Below are 14,737 nucleotides of genomic sequence, written 5' to 3' on the forward strand. Positions count from 1 at the left end.
CTCTAGGAAATATCAAATGCAGCTTTCCAGCAAGTGTGGTGTAGAAAATTCACTTCAACAACACACCTTAGATTCTTACAGCAATTATCAGTACATAGACCTTCCTGGAACTAATTACATCACGCCTTCTCTCTCTCTCCTTCTCCTCACAAACTTCTTCATTTCCAAGCTCCTACAAAACATGGCTAGTTTCCTGCTATGATACCCAAACACCAGCTAGGCAAGAGGCTGATTGAGGGGACAGGCAATGGCTGCCCTGCCACTACACAAACATCACACTCACAGAATGGACTCTCCCACTGCAGATGAACCACTTAGGTCTTTGCCCTCTACTTAATTGCCCCTGCCTCTACAGGGAAGGAGCTTATCTATATTTTGGTCCTCTAATCTCTGACAGTCTTTATTCAAATTGACCAAAAATTTCAAAGGTTGTTTGGAAGAAAGGATCAAACACAGACAAGTACATAAATCTTTTTTTTACCTTCATAAATCAGCTAATAAAACTGAAGAGGGCTGGCAACACTACAGAAACGACTTGCTACTGACTCATTCCTCTACACAACTCTTTATTTAGTTTCCTGCTTTTAAGTCTTCATGAACCTTACTGAAGGTTGGATAGTCCTACGGTGTCAGAGCAATGGTTTTTTTATGCATATACAGAAATGCAAGAACAAACTCCCCCCTACCCCCTACTTCCCCCCAGAATCTTAGTAGTAACATCAATGTTTATTGTTTCAGGAATCCCTCTTCTTCCAACTATCTTCTATATATTACTCCCTCCACACTCTCCAAGAGGTTATACATCACCTATGTTTGCTTGTGGAAAAACTGACAACATGGGGGGCAGCATGGACAGCATTATTGCCAAGCTAAGTGTCAAATTCTGAGTTCAATAGCAAGCTGACATACCTGACCAACAAGTGATCTTTTCTGACAGCTTACTTGGCTGTCAGTACAGTGGTAAAAAAACCAAATCAAAACAAGAACTATCAACCACCCACTTCTAGTGACTCAATGGGAAATACAATGAGTTCTAAAGCATGAGACAGCAAAGTTCCAACAAGGCCTGTGCTATTTACCAGCAATACTGTGCTCACCACCAAAGGGCTGTGGCACCTTACTAAGGAGAAACATTTTGCTTGAAAATTAAAGATAATGACATTGAAGTAACAAACCAAGCTGTATTTTCACAACTAACCTGAATAATTTTTCCTCAGTCCTGAAAGTGCCCAAATCTTGTGTAAAATATGTATAAGCACAAAGCACAGAATATTTTTATGTACATTTCCCAAGATGGTAACCATGTTCTAGCAGTGCAGTGTGTATCACTTAAATTGGGAGGCTAACTAATTTTGACATTAAAAGTTGCTTGCAATATTTCTGCAAAATTTTGTTGTATTTGTTAAGATGCCCATATTCCATTAGCAGGTACATCTCCTCTGGCTGTATTTCCTGAGTACAAGTTCAATGGAAACTTGTGTGTAGCATGTACCATTAGACAGAGGATCTAACAGAGGGCACAGAAGTCCAAACTGCCTTCACTATTCTCATTCACTAATTGTCATATATTCTAAGAAGACACAACATTGAGAACAAAGCATGTCCTCCTTTATGGAAGAGATTAAAAAGAAAATAGAAAATAAGGATAACAGAGCCGCAGCAGTATTCCCCCCAGCTAGATTTCCCACTTCCTGCATTTACAGGGACTTTGAACACTGCAAGGACAGCATGTTCCTCTCTCAACGGGGGAGGGATGTGCATTACAGTATGTAGGTAGGAGAGAGGTAAGTGGCTTTTTTCATTCTGCAATACAACTCTAACTGGGGACAGAACTGTTTATTTTAGTTTTGCAGTCTGTACAATTAATGAGACTACTGGGATGCAACTTACAGCCAAATGCCATATAGAGCTATACAACTTCTAAAAATTACAAATATTTACATTCAAGAGGTTTTTACAATAACAGGCACATTCAAGAGACACTGCCAGCAATAAATACCCCAGCCCCAAACCAGGTGCAATGCAACAACTGAAACACTCGTGTGGGAGGTTTATTTTGAAGGAAAATGAAAACATTAAACTATTACACAGGAAGACAGATCATAATTATCTGACTTGCATTTATTCCAAATGTACTATGTGCCTACCAGATTTGGCTTTTACATCACTGGAATGTAATTTTACTTTTAACAATTTGTTTCAAAAGAACTTATTCCTTAGCGAAAGTGCACACAAGGATTTAACATGGATTCAAACACAGTTTAAGGATATCGGAGAAGTCTAGATTTCTTAAACTTGGTTTATTTGCAACTGCAAGGTTAGCCAAGGAACGTGGGTGGGAATAGAGTGATGGAAAACTTTGGAAAATGCTCTGTCAAGCAAGGATATGAAAAACTTGCCTCACCAAAGACTACACAGGACAAGGATAAGAGTGAGAGAAAACTGAAAAACAAACCCACAACCTTCTGCTTTGTAGATGCTATCCGAACACATCATTTAAAACACTATTGTTAATTCTGATTACATAGGGACCCAGAACCACAGACCAGATCACTAAAAGAAACCTGTACTTAGAGGACTGCCATTACGTCTTAAACCTGATACACTACATCATTACTCACATAACTACCATGCTGAGTACAATGCTCAAACTCCACCTCGTAAGCAGAGAGAAGGTGGTTCCTCGTGACTGCAGCTGGACGGGACTTCAGCTGGATGAGACTGATGTCTATGCTTCTGCTTAAACTTCATTATCCCTATTTATTTTGTGGTGGGTTTTTTGTTTGTTTTAAACAATATTTTGGCTGGTTATGCTCTGGTTACTTCCAGGCTCCTCTGGTTCAAAGGGGAAGCTCCTATATCTATCTCTTCCTTCCCCTCCCCTTCAAAACCAAACAAGAATAACCTCCTGATACACACGTTTTGGCAAGTAGGACATCTAGGAGGAAAAAAAAAACACACTTCCCCTTTGCTGAGGGAGAAATTTGGTGGGTTTCATTGTTTAAAGTGCATGGGGACCACTTGGGGCAGTTCCTGGAGGCATAATTGAACAATTACATAACTATTTGTATTGAAACCAGAATTGCACAAATTCTCCAGAGACCACGCCTTTCTGAGCAGCCTGTGTAGCAGCATTTCAGACATCTCAGTTGCCCATACACTACTGTTAAAAGACATTGCTTTAAGTTAGACAATATCACTATGCTTTGGAAATTCAAATTTGGAGTATTTAACTTGATAATCTCTTTAAGCGTTGATGAAACAATAACCAATTCATCTTTTTTTTTTCAAGGGAGAATAGTGAACAATCAAATAATGCTTTCACAGTAGGATGTGTTTTTATCCTGGACACAAAACTACAAAAATACTGTATTACTTATCTATTCTACTTTCTAATTTATAGGTTTCCCACCTATACATTTTAACTAAATCCAACACTGATATTTCTTCTTCTGTGCTACTCTAAGTTTTCAGTGAACAAGAACAGACAAAACCCATTACAGTCTCACTTAAGTAAAGATGGGGCTTATTGATTGTAGGAGTATATGAGGGAGCATGGTGCCTTTGGCAGCTGTAAGTCATTATCCATGTTCGCTGGCAGAAAGTAGGTGGTTAAAAAGAACACACCATGCTCAGGACCAGCAACAGCCTCTACTGACCTTTGCAAGCTGGTAAAGTAAAAAAAAAAACAAAACCATGAAGAGATGAAAATAGGGAAAGATCACAGCCAGCACATAAGAGGTGTCAGAACATTGTGGTGATTTGGGTTAGCAACTGGATCACAAAAATAAGCATGTTAGAGAATGGAGTAGAACTCTATAGATTAATAAAATAGGAAAGGGTAAAAGGTAACAGAGACAGGAAAAATAGCTGCATTATAGCTCTTGCGCTCACTGACATAATTACTGTTTAAGCCTCAGCTTCCAAGTCAAACTCAAGTTGTCAGCTACTTTGATGTTACTTGTTCTAACTTAGGTTTGAATATCTGGTCTCTTTATCTGAGCCAAGTACAGTGGTTGTGAATAATAACTTCCAAGTGTATTATGTTTATCAATGACTATACTAACACTAGCCAGGAAGGAAGAGCAATAGGAGTGAATCTGAAGAACAAAACAGTTGGTGCTGAGGACCCAACATAAACACCACACAAAGGCTGAGAATTTTACCTTGGAGTAGATCTAAACTGATTCCATGAGCTGAACGCTGTGCGGCAGAGGGACTGCAACAGGTACGCTCTTAGAGCAAAACTTCTGGTTTACTTTCATCCAAAAGTATTTTAGTCTAAGTGCTTTGAAATGATCCTGTGATGCAAATAAAAGTAAAGTAAGTGACAGAAACTGGGAGTTTTGCTTCCACAGCATACTCCTAATCTGAACAAAAATGCTACTACAAATATACCCAATGCATACTGTATGTCTACACTCAAAGTAGTACAAAGCTGTGAGGAAGGAAGATCTAGACAAACAATTCCTCAGCAAAGAACCAAAGGTTGTTACGGGGTGACAGCGAATGTCTGGCAAAACTTCCTGTGGAGCTACAAAATTACTTTGACAAACAAGCCAACAAAAAGCAGAGGTAATATGAGGCTCTCCTTCAAGCAAAAAAACCAATCAACCAACCAAACAAAACCCTCAGAAAGAAAAACACCTCACCACAGTGAAAGAGATTTCTGATGCAATCTATGTGCTTATCTCTTCTCTTAAAATGTTGGTTCTTGCTGTGGAAATTAAATATTGCTAATAACAGGATACCCCAGGGCCTTATCCAGGAGCTAAAAACCCTAAAATACCAGAGTGTTTGCTCAGAAACACCAGAAAGAGAGATATATAACTAATGTGAGAACTAGGAGACAAAAAAACTCCAAAATAAAAAACCTAAAAGTATATTCTCCCTGCCTCCACCGAAAGAGTAGAAACTTGCAATTACAGAACACAAAATTAACAACCAATTTATGATCACCATTACCAATATTTTCAATAACTTCCTCTCCAAAATGTTACCAGCTTCTAAAATAATAAAGTAGCACACAAAGTCAATAAACAATAAGCCAGGGAAACTATATTATTATCCTGCCTCACATTTAGAGGTGTCTGAAGTCTTAAATAACATATCGATAAACTCTTATGCTATACTAGTAAAGTGCCAGCTGTTTATTGAATAGCTATCATGTATTTTCTTTTACTTTTCTAGTCAGATAAAACAATCAATGGACCTTCTAGCTCTTTTCAACAAAAAAACCCCCACATGAACTGTATCAGAATTGCTGCAAATTTCATTTATAGCATGTTTTCACTCACAGCCTCCCTAAATTAGAAACTTTGAATGTGCATTCATTTTATTTTCCTCCTCTGTTTTCACCCTGTTTTCATACAAATTAAATGTTTGCATGTGTTTTGTACATTATGAACAAGTCAACCTCCATTTTGCAGTTCAGACTATCTCCTTTACAAACAGCAAACAGAGGAAGACTACTCAGAAATTCTTAACGCCAGTTAGAAATTGGATTGTATATGGATAAGAAAAATATGTTTCTTCTATTTAAGAAAAAAAAAAGAAAAAACCTTTGTATTTAAATAATCAAATAATCACTGCATAACAAACCAGTCAGTTCAGAGAAGGCAGACATTCAGTTGGTCTAGTCATAACAGAGACTGTCCAGATAAGTTGGTCTCTTGGCTATATACCTGTGACGAGAGACACACTACAACTAATATTTATTTCTCAAAACATGAGAAACAGGAGGATATTCACCGACCTAAGCTGACACAGATGTAAAAAAATCACAGGACTTGAATTTTCACATAATGCTTAAGTTACAGATCTTGCTGCTGTAAGATTCTGATCAGGACAAAAGTAGAAAAAGGTTTAAAAAACAGAAAGAAAATCAAATAAATGAGGAAGAGATTTGGTGATAACTACAACACAATTCTTCAGATGTATACTCTACCCTACAAAGTTTCTGATCTACTGATAACCACGACGTCACTGAGGAAGGCTCACTCTGTCCATGCTCTGCTCTAAGACATTTACCACAGTACCTCCTGCCAGCTGCTGGCACAGTACAGCATACAATGCCAGGCTGACTTTTATGTATGTATTCTTACACACATACAGGAGACATATACCTTTTAGTGGTAACTATCTGGCTATGAAAGGAAGGAAACAGTCCAGTGCCCAGTATGGGAAGAATAATTATAGCTAGTTCCTCTCCAAAGTGGTTTAAAACTGGATTAGAACCAGCAGAGTAAGTATCAGCACATGATAGAAATAGGAGTTGATAGACAGCAAGTAGTCTCTTTAATGGTTCCTACCCACTATCTACAATCTTGCTTTTTCATTCAGCTCTGGGTGTCCCATCTGCCCTCAAATAAACACCTTAAAACATTCAGGACAAGGAAAAAAATTAAAACAGTCCTGCCTGCCTCTCGAAAGCATCTGTGGTTCAAGGTAGGGGAGAGGCGGGGCGGGGGAAGGGAAAAAAAATCCCAGTAGAAGACTGCCTTTATTTCTTTATTTTAGCTACCTCTCCAGGTACGACAGAGAAGGCCCAAACAGCCAAACAGTAGCCAGGCACAGTCCATTCAGAAGAATATAACTTCATTGCAGGTACAGTGTTTGTCCACTCAGAAAAGGTCACAAGATCAAAGCTAAAAATGTACCATTTTTCCTACTTCGAAACTCTTACAGATACTTTATTTCCCAAATAAAAGCCAAACCATGACCTGACTCTCACAAACAATACCTTTATGGATTTTCCAGTAACATAAACAGTCTGTACATAATTCAGCCTCCAACTGTATCAAACTGTATCCAATATTCAAGTCTATTGCATTCAGAGAAAAAAAAAGAGAACCGACAGTTCCATACTTTAGAAAAGGATTACCTCCAACTCACTGAAGTTTTTCTTGAAATTTTTACAACACTGTAAAGTGTAAGAAGCAATAGCAATGTTTTTTAATATCAGTTTTCATCTACACTACCAGTATTTTTCAAGCAGGTATTAAGAAAACCAGAAAGATTCTAGAATTTAGAATGTGCATTTCTGTAGCCAAAAGAAACCCATATAATTCTACTTTTTCATCTTGGTTTTGCGTGCAGTAATTTTTAACGAACATAAGCCTACTTCACAAAGTTTATTTTGCTTTTCTGTGATGAAACAAAAGTGAGACAAATATTCTTCCCTATACAAAATTGCATTGAGCACTTGTTTGGTCTGCTAGTATCTTACACCTCATCTAATTTAGAAAAATTAGCCAGAAAACAATAAAAAGTAATTTCTTTGTGAAGTGCTAAACTAAGCTAGAGAAATGTGCAAACAAAGCTTTCTCCTCCAAATATTTACACACTGTCAGCATGTTTTAATACAAGTTTCCATCCTGCCTCTCTTCCCCTGAAGCAAGGCACATGACAGCTTTTCAGAGCATGTTTTAATAGGATTTTCCAGTCAACCAAAAATCAGATAGCATAGATGTGATGGAAGAGTCATAAATACATATTTCATCTTATTGAATTATATGGTAACTAGGAAAAGACAATGAGGCACAACTTCTTTACAGAATTTTATGAAGTTTTCTGTCACACTAGGAAACTGCATAAAGAGAGTGCACAGAAAGGTGTACACCACCAGCAGTTCACAGAACAGCTGCAGTCACACTCCCAGGTAAGACAGAATGGTAAACAGTCCTACAAACCAGGAAAAGATAAGCAATTTTAAAAATTTTTTTAAAATTCTATTTCCCTCTCTCACAACAGCCGTGCTCATTTACCCTCACATCAGCTTTACCTGAATTTCCAAATATGTTAAGATGCACACATTTTGGCTGTCTTTTTTTACTGCATTACAGTTGTTTTTTTTCTAAGTAGGATTTGAACAAACCTACACCTAGAAGTACTCTAGCTCATTTACATGTTTGGAGTACAATGAAACATGATGTTTTGGCTTCAGCCCTGAAGAGGAGTCACGGAATTTCTCCCCACTCTTGACTGAAGGATGATGCAATTCTGTGCTCTGCACAACAGTTTTGCGTCCCTCTCTCTGAGCTCCCCTTTCTCCCACCCCTTTGCTCTTGAAGATGGCTGCAGAAAGGAAGTATGGACTTCCTAGACTGCATCTACCACCAAATCCAACCCTTAGGGCAACTAGTGCATCCATACTTAGTTACCTTGTAATTCTCAATAACATAAATACATTTGGTTGAGTAAGACCGACATCAAGTATCAATTTTTATTTTAAATGGGTACGATTCTGTAAGAATTACTAGAAATGCAAAACCTAAAAACTTCAACAGTATTTCTTTTCAAAGGTTGTTACGACAGTTTTTCTGTTTTGGGATTGTAATTTTACTCATTGGTCCTCTCCAATCAACTACTACAGATTATTGAAAACTTTAAATTCATGGAACATTTCCTAAAGAAAGTAGACTAGTATAAAGGATGGAGACATTCCGAACTCGAGAAAAGACTAGAGGACAAATTAACATCTAATTCAAATTTGCCATTCATGAAGAAATAAATACCACAGTAAATCTTTTAAGTCAGAGCTTTTAACAGATAAACCACACAGCATAAATTCATGGGAGATGAAACTCCATGAGTTCCAGCAGTCACAAAACTACCAGTATCAGGGAGTACTTACAAAGAGTATTACACACTTTCCAGCACTGTGAAAACACTAGAGCAGCTCTAACAACTACAACAATAATTCTACCGATGCTCTCCTACTCCCTATGAAGTGATTCAGTATAATACCCATTCTGCCTGTGAGCTGGAAGCACAAAAAAGTATGTTGCAAACACAATTCAAAAGGATTTTAGCTTTAGAAATAATTTTTAAAATATTTAAGGCAAGAAAAATTTCACACATATTGAGGTTCCTAACACTGGCATGCCAATTAATGTGTCAAATTTATGTGCAATTAACTGTATTTGAAGATATAATTGTGTAAAAGCATACACAATTAAAATAAAATTAATTCTTCTAATTAAAACTTCTTTCACAACTGAAAGATCCTCTACAAGATCTAACAGGTTGAACATTTATTCTTAGAACTTTTAAAGGGTATTCCCCTCCAGATCTCTAAGAAGCTGTACACCAACTGCAGCACCTAGAGAATATGAAGGAGGAAAGGAGTTTTCTAATGCAAATACAAATACATCACTGATATTTTTTAAATCTGGTAATTCTTTTGTATTAATTTACACATGTAATACATTGCAAAAGTCATTGGAGATCCTTCCTAGACATTCTGCCCACCAGCAGGTACATCTCCACCTCTTGTATTTCTGGTGTAGATCACTTCACCCACACAAAAAATTCTCAGAAACATAAAGCAACCCAGGTTGGAAAGAATATCAGAAGGTCATCCGGTCCAAACTTTTGTGGGAAAGGGAACCCAGATATGGTTATCTAAAACTCTGCCCAATTGAATCTTGAACATCTCCAGCGATTGAGACTTCACTATGTCCTTTGGGAAGCTGTTCCAGTGAATGATTGTTCTCACTGTAAAAGAATTCTTTCTTATATTGAGATGAAAACCTTTGCCAAGAGCTCCTAAAGAACAGCCAAAGTGAAAGTGCTCTGATACTTCTGTTTCTCTGAGATAACCGCAGATCCGACAAGCTTGTAGCTGGACACTTGTTTACAATTAATCATAAGTGGCCTCTACATAAAAGAGGATTTTGTTAACTTTTCTTCTTGCTTTCTGAGTCTCAGCCCAAGTTTTGTTCAGCAGGTTCTTGGCCCTCTTGAAGAACTTTCTTGTACCTTCCCTTTGCGCAGTCTGCTGCTGTTCTTCCAAGATGTCAGCAGAAAAAGATATTGCTACACTGCTGTTTCATTGATAGTATTGGGGTCAGCACTAAAGCTGCTCTCTAAGTACACAGTTCCACTCCCTCTCTTGAGTCAATAAAATACCTTGGGGTAGCCCCCAAGGCCAGCCAGAATAGCCTAGTGGGAAGTCTTTTGTGTGTGTGTGTGTTAGTTTGCTTGCTTTAGTTTGACCGCTTTCATTTCAAAACAAATTAGCTCCCTGATTCAGTTGACTGCACAGCAGTAAGGGTGCTACTGCCAGCACAAGAGAAGCAAAGAAAATGCAAAAGCTAGCAAGGATGGAGGGGAAAAGCAGGAAATCTTACTCTCAGGCAGCAGAACGAGCTTAGATAAGTTAAGCCGCTTACAAAGCCACACATTCAGTTCTCCAGACTAAGACATGCCTTTATTTTCCTGCTGCCCACAGCTCTGATAACCAACAGCAGCAAACAGTACAGTGAGTCTGTTTCACACCTGATACTCAGAACTACTCAGCAGTATGTAAATAAAATGTCACAGACTGTGCTAATTTCAGCTGCCATAGTGTAAATCTATAGGAATACAGGCAAGAGAGTTAGCTAACAAATCTGCTGCTGAGACTTCATTCAACCTTTCCTCATAGTCACGAGAGTGAAGACTGGGGACAGAAAGATGAACAGGAAGTTGGCTACCCTCCCACCTTTATTTAGCAAATAGTTTGAAGAGCAATACTCTGCCAATAAAAGCTGAAGAATACACACAAGATCAGTAAATGGCACACCTATAAACCTGGAAGTATAGGCAGGTGTAATAGTTCACACCTGATGAAGCCACTACTTCTGAATTTTCCTGGCAGCATTACCATAAACTGCCTCACAGCAGTGAACTAACAAATTAACATTTTTTGAGCCAAAAAGGAATCATTCTTAAATGCCAAGTAGCAAACATTTAGAAATATAGCTAATTATAATAAATAGTTTAGGCAGTTATATTTTATTCATTTTTGATAGTTATATTAAACAGTTAATTTAGCAATAGGGATTTAATGAGGAATTGCTGTAAAGTGAATCCTGACACTGGGCCATGACATTTGTACCTATATTACAGTAAAAAAAAAAAAGAGCTCAGCAAAACAGGAACATCCAGAATTACAACAGGGTATAATATCTTGGCATAAACAACAAGAAAATTCTCATCTACCTTAGAGTTCTGGCAAACATAGAAGTACTGCAGCTCCAGGCAACAACAGGAAAACTTTACTAGGATTAATAAGTTCTATCTATGACAAACTATTCCAATACTTATACACTGTCTCTTTCTGAATTTTCATAAGGGACAAGAAAAGGTTGATTCAAATGCTTTAAAAGAAACGCTCCACCAAGCAGTTACACAGCACAATGTAATGTATAAAATGTGAGTGATCTCGAACTTCCAAAATGCAAATAAAGGATAGGCTGTCTCTCCCCCACACAAAGAAACCTACTCGCATAAAAACAAATAAACATTCAAAAACCAACAGCAACAGAGCATTCTTAGCTTGAAAACAGGCAACATTTCTTGTGCTATTATATTGTCCAGGACTCCTTGGCCTGGATGCAAACTCCAACACGTTGAGCTATGCAAAGATGTTTCTCGTCTGATTTTACAAGTATATTTCTGAACAGATGCATAACTGGATAAAAGTTAATAATGGTAAAAATACCCAGTGTGATTTTAGGTGGTTAGTATGCAATTTGTTTAACTTCCAGGAAGAAGACAAGCTTTGCTTTTGAAATGTAGCTATTTTGATAATGGTATTCAGGAATCTTGATTAAAACACAGACCACTTGATAATGAACCATCAAAACTGTTGGCAACAAGAGAATGGGCTGAGCATATTTCAGACCTCACAAAGGTATTTCAAATTTTACTTAACAAGCATCAGTAAACAAAATAAAGGTAAACAAGGAAAGGCCTTGGTATTGTCAGATTAGATTTTAAAAGGTCAAATAGTTTGCAAGATCGGAAGTCAAACGAAAATAGCTGGCAGGAGAACAGATATTGGACATGAGGTCACTTTATCCACTCCTTTGCCTCTACTCTATTGTTCTCAACTGCACATTGCAAGTACCTTTGTTTATAATGTGGAATAGGAGTGGAAGCAAGGGATGGGAAGCAGAAAGTAATTGTTTTGGTGAAAAAAAAACAAACAAAACAACATTAAAGAAACATGAGCCGGAGAAAGACAGCGTCCTGGAAACACAGCTCATAGGAATTATTTAAAAAGGAAGATGAAAACCAGCACAAAGTTCAGAATTGAGCTGAGAAACTGAAAGCAAAAGCCCTTAATAGGATGGTGCAAGAAAATAAAATTCTTCCTATAGGAACCAGGTGTCATTGTTGAGCAAATGGGAATAAATTAAAGCAAATAAGATTTACAGAATTAATGGAACGGGGAAGTGAAGGGGCAAAATGGCTTAGTTTTTTCCCCAGCACTCATACTGCGGATAAGTGGTACCTACCACATCCCTTGTTCCTCCACCCATCCCGCTGTTTATAAGTGCCAGGTAAGAGTCAAAAGTCAGTCATATATATATTTATATATATATATTTATATATATATATTTCAACCTGATTAACTCTGTGATCTACTTCATCAGACACATATGGAAACAACTACAATACCACAAGTGAGGGAGATGACAGAGATAGGCAGGAATATATGATAGAAAACTGGTTGGGTGGAAAACTGGTTGGATGGCTGGGCCCAAGAGCAGTGGTAAATGGTGTTAAATCCAGCTGGAGGCCAGTGACAAGTGGGGTTCCCCAGGGCTCAGTGCTGGGTCCAGCCCTGTTCAATGTCTTTATCAATGACCTGGATGAAGGCATCGAGTGCACCCTTAGCAAGTTTGCGGACGACACTAAGCTGGGTGGAAGTGTCGATCTGCTGGAGGGTAGGGAGGCTGCAAAGGGATCTGAACAGGCTGGCAATTATTATTAAGGCAATAAGCACAATAGAAGACACAAGGAAATTTATAATTCCATAGTCAAAGCAGAAAGTGAATGCAGATTTGAGTCATATTCAGAAAATAAGACTTGATATCACACAACCAAAGTAAAGAGGATAAGACTAAAATACATCAACTTTTTAATACCTTGAGTACAACAGGATTTTTAACGCAACAAACTGTTACTACTTAATAGAAAACTGTAGCTCAATCCAGATGTACAAAGAGGCTGAATTGAAGCTAAAAAACCTTCATTTCTCTTTCATTTATGAGCATTTCTGGAAATGACAATGTTAATCTAGTTATTCTAACTATATGTAACTATTCACTTCTAACAAAAGAAAACAGATGCCACCATGTTTATATCTAGTCATACGTATGTGTTATAACCAGGTGCAATGCTTTGCCATTTAAGCTAATATATTATCTTGCAGCACTAATTGGATGCAAATTTCTGGATGAAGTTGCATGAGAAAGGGATAATCCATGTTTTGCCCGGCAATTTCCTTATATTCACTAATTCCAAGAAAAGGGAGATACACAGGAATCCCAAACTCTGTCCTAACCTATCCTGGAAAACAAAACTTTGTTGTCTAAAAGAGGCTGAAGTGAGATGGCTGAAGAGATGAGTGAAAAGCCTCACTCTGTTTCCATGCAGTACTCTCACACAGAAGCTTGCCATCCCTTCTTCCCTGGCTTCTAATCTCACTCCTCATGTCCAGCAAGACCGCTCTTGCAAACTCACCCTTACTGGATATGTCTACCCAGATTGTAAGTCACCTCTCCCACTTGTAAACCTCCTCTGCAATCGCTTTATCAATGGTACTACCTTTGTTCAACACAAGACCCAGAGGGCACAATATCACAGTTGTGCAATCCCTTTACGCAGGGGTACGCGTGCCTACACATAAATATACGCACAGAAAAAAAACCCACTGCTTTTACATACATACCTATTCATTTATGTAAAAAAACCCCAAAAAACACAACCAAAACAAAAAACCCGCTTCCCCTCCCCATCACACAGTTTTCCTCGAGCTCACATAAACATCCCTACGGTAACACAGAGAACCAGACTAGGTTAAAGAAAAATATATTTAAAAGGTTAGTGGGTAATGTTCCATGATACTTCACCCCATTGCCACATAAGCAATGGTGCCAGCATGGGGATAAGATGATACAGAAGGTGGCAACGAGCAGTGAGGCTGCAGAAAAAGCATGACTAGGTTTTCGTTTCAGTGACAGCAATAGTCTATAGCAACAATAAGTTTAAGGTGATGATTTCAACCAAGAACACCAACATCTGCAGGATGGCCCCTCTTCTCTCCCCAGACTTATCTATGACAACGGGGTTATGAAAACTTGAGAAGCTTTCAAGTGTCTTCATTTGCTTACAGTCTTCTTCCCCTTTACTCACTGGCTCCATTCCTCTCAGTTTTGCTCCCCAAAAGCCAACCTCTGCTTGTTTTTTCACCCATTAATGATGCAACATTCAATCCCAGTCTCTTGCTTCCCATGGACCTGAATAAATTGTTCCCTTGGCAGTCTTAGGCCTAGGAGAGGTCCCTCAGGCTCCTGGAGAACCAGGCTCGCAGCCCCCAGGCACCTACCCATGCTCAGCATCTTAAAGCTTCGGCTACAGCGCTGCCAACAGACGTAGGAGGCTCTGGGTGACCCTGCCGAGAGGGGAAAAAGTTTTAACAGAGGAATACGAGGCTTCAGACGGTCGCGGTTTTATTTTGCGGTGGTGTTTTCTTTAAACTTAAAAATTTATTAGCTGCCTATTTCGGAGACAGCCATTAACCCCCTTCAAACAAAAAAAGAAAGAAAGAAAGACAGACAGAAAGAAAGACAGACAGAAAGACAGACAGAAAGAAAGACAGACAGAAAGAAAGACAGACAGAAAGAAAGACAGACAGAAAGAAAGACAGACAGAAAGAAAGACAGACAGAAAGAAAGACAGA

General features: G+C 38.3%; 1 protein-coding gene across 2 annotated transcripts in view; it reads right to left on the reverse strand.

Annotated features, from left to right (window-relative positions):
• PRRG1 (proline rich and Gla domain 1) overlaps positions 1 to 14,439 on the reverse strand; it is a 33,431-nt gene extending 18,992 nt beyond the window's left edge. The window contains exon 1 of one of the 2 annotated variants that reach the window (XM_069873310.1): positions 14,384 to 14,439. The gene's annotated coding sequence lies outside the window, so the exon portion shown is untranslated. Of the gene's footprint in view, positions 1 to 4,166; positions 4,281 to 14,383 lie in introns of those variants that run through there. The other variant, XM_069873318.1, reaches the window with a different exon arrangement.
• Positions 14,440 to 14,737: the final 298 nt, after the last annotated feature.

Source organism: Phaenicophaeus curvirostris, chromosome 1 (assembly GCF_032191515.1).
Source record: "Phaenicophaeus curvirostris isolate KB17595 chromosome 1, BPBGC_Pcur_1.0, whole genome shotgun sequence".
Taxonomy (NCBI): domain Eukaryota; kingdom Metazoa; phylum Chordata; class Aves; order Cuculiformes; family Cuculidae; genus Phaenicophaeus; species Phaenicophaeus curvirostris.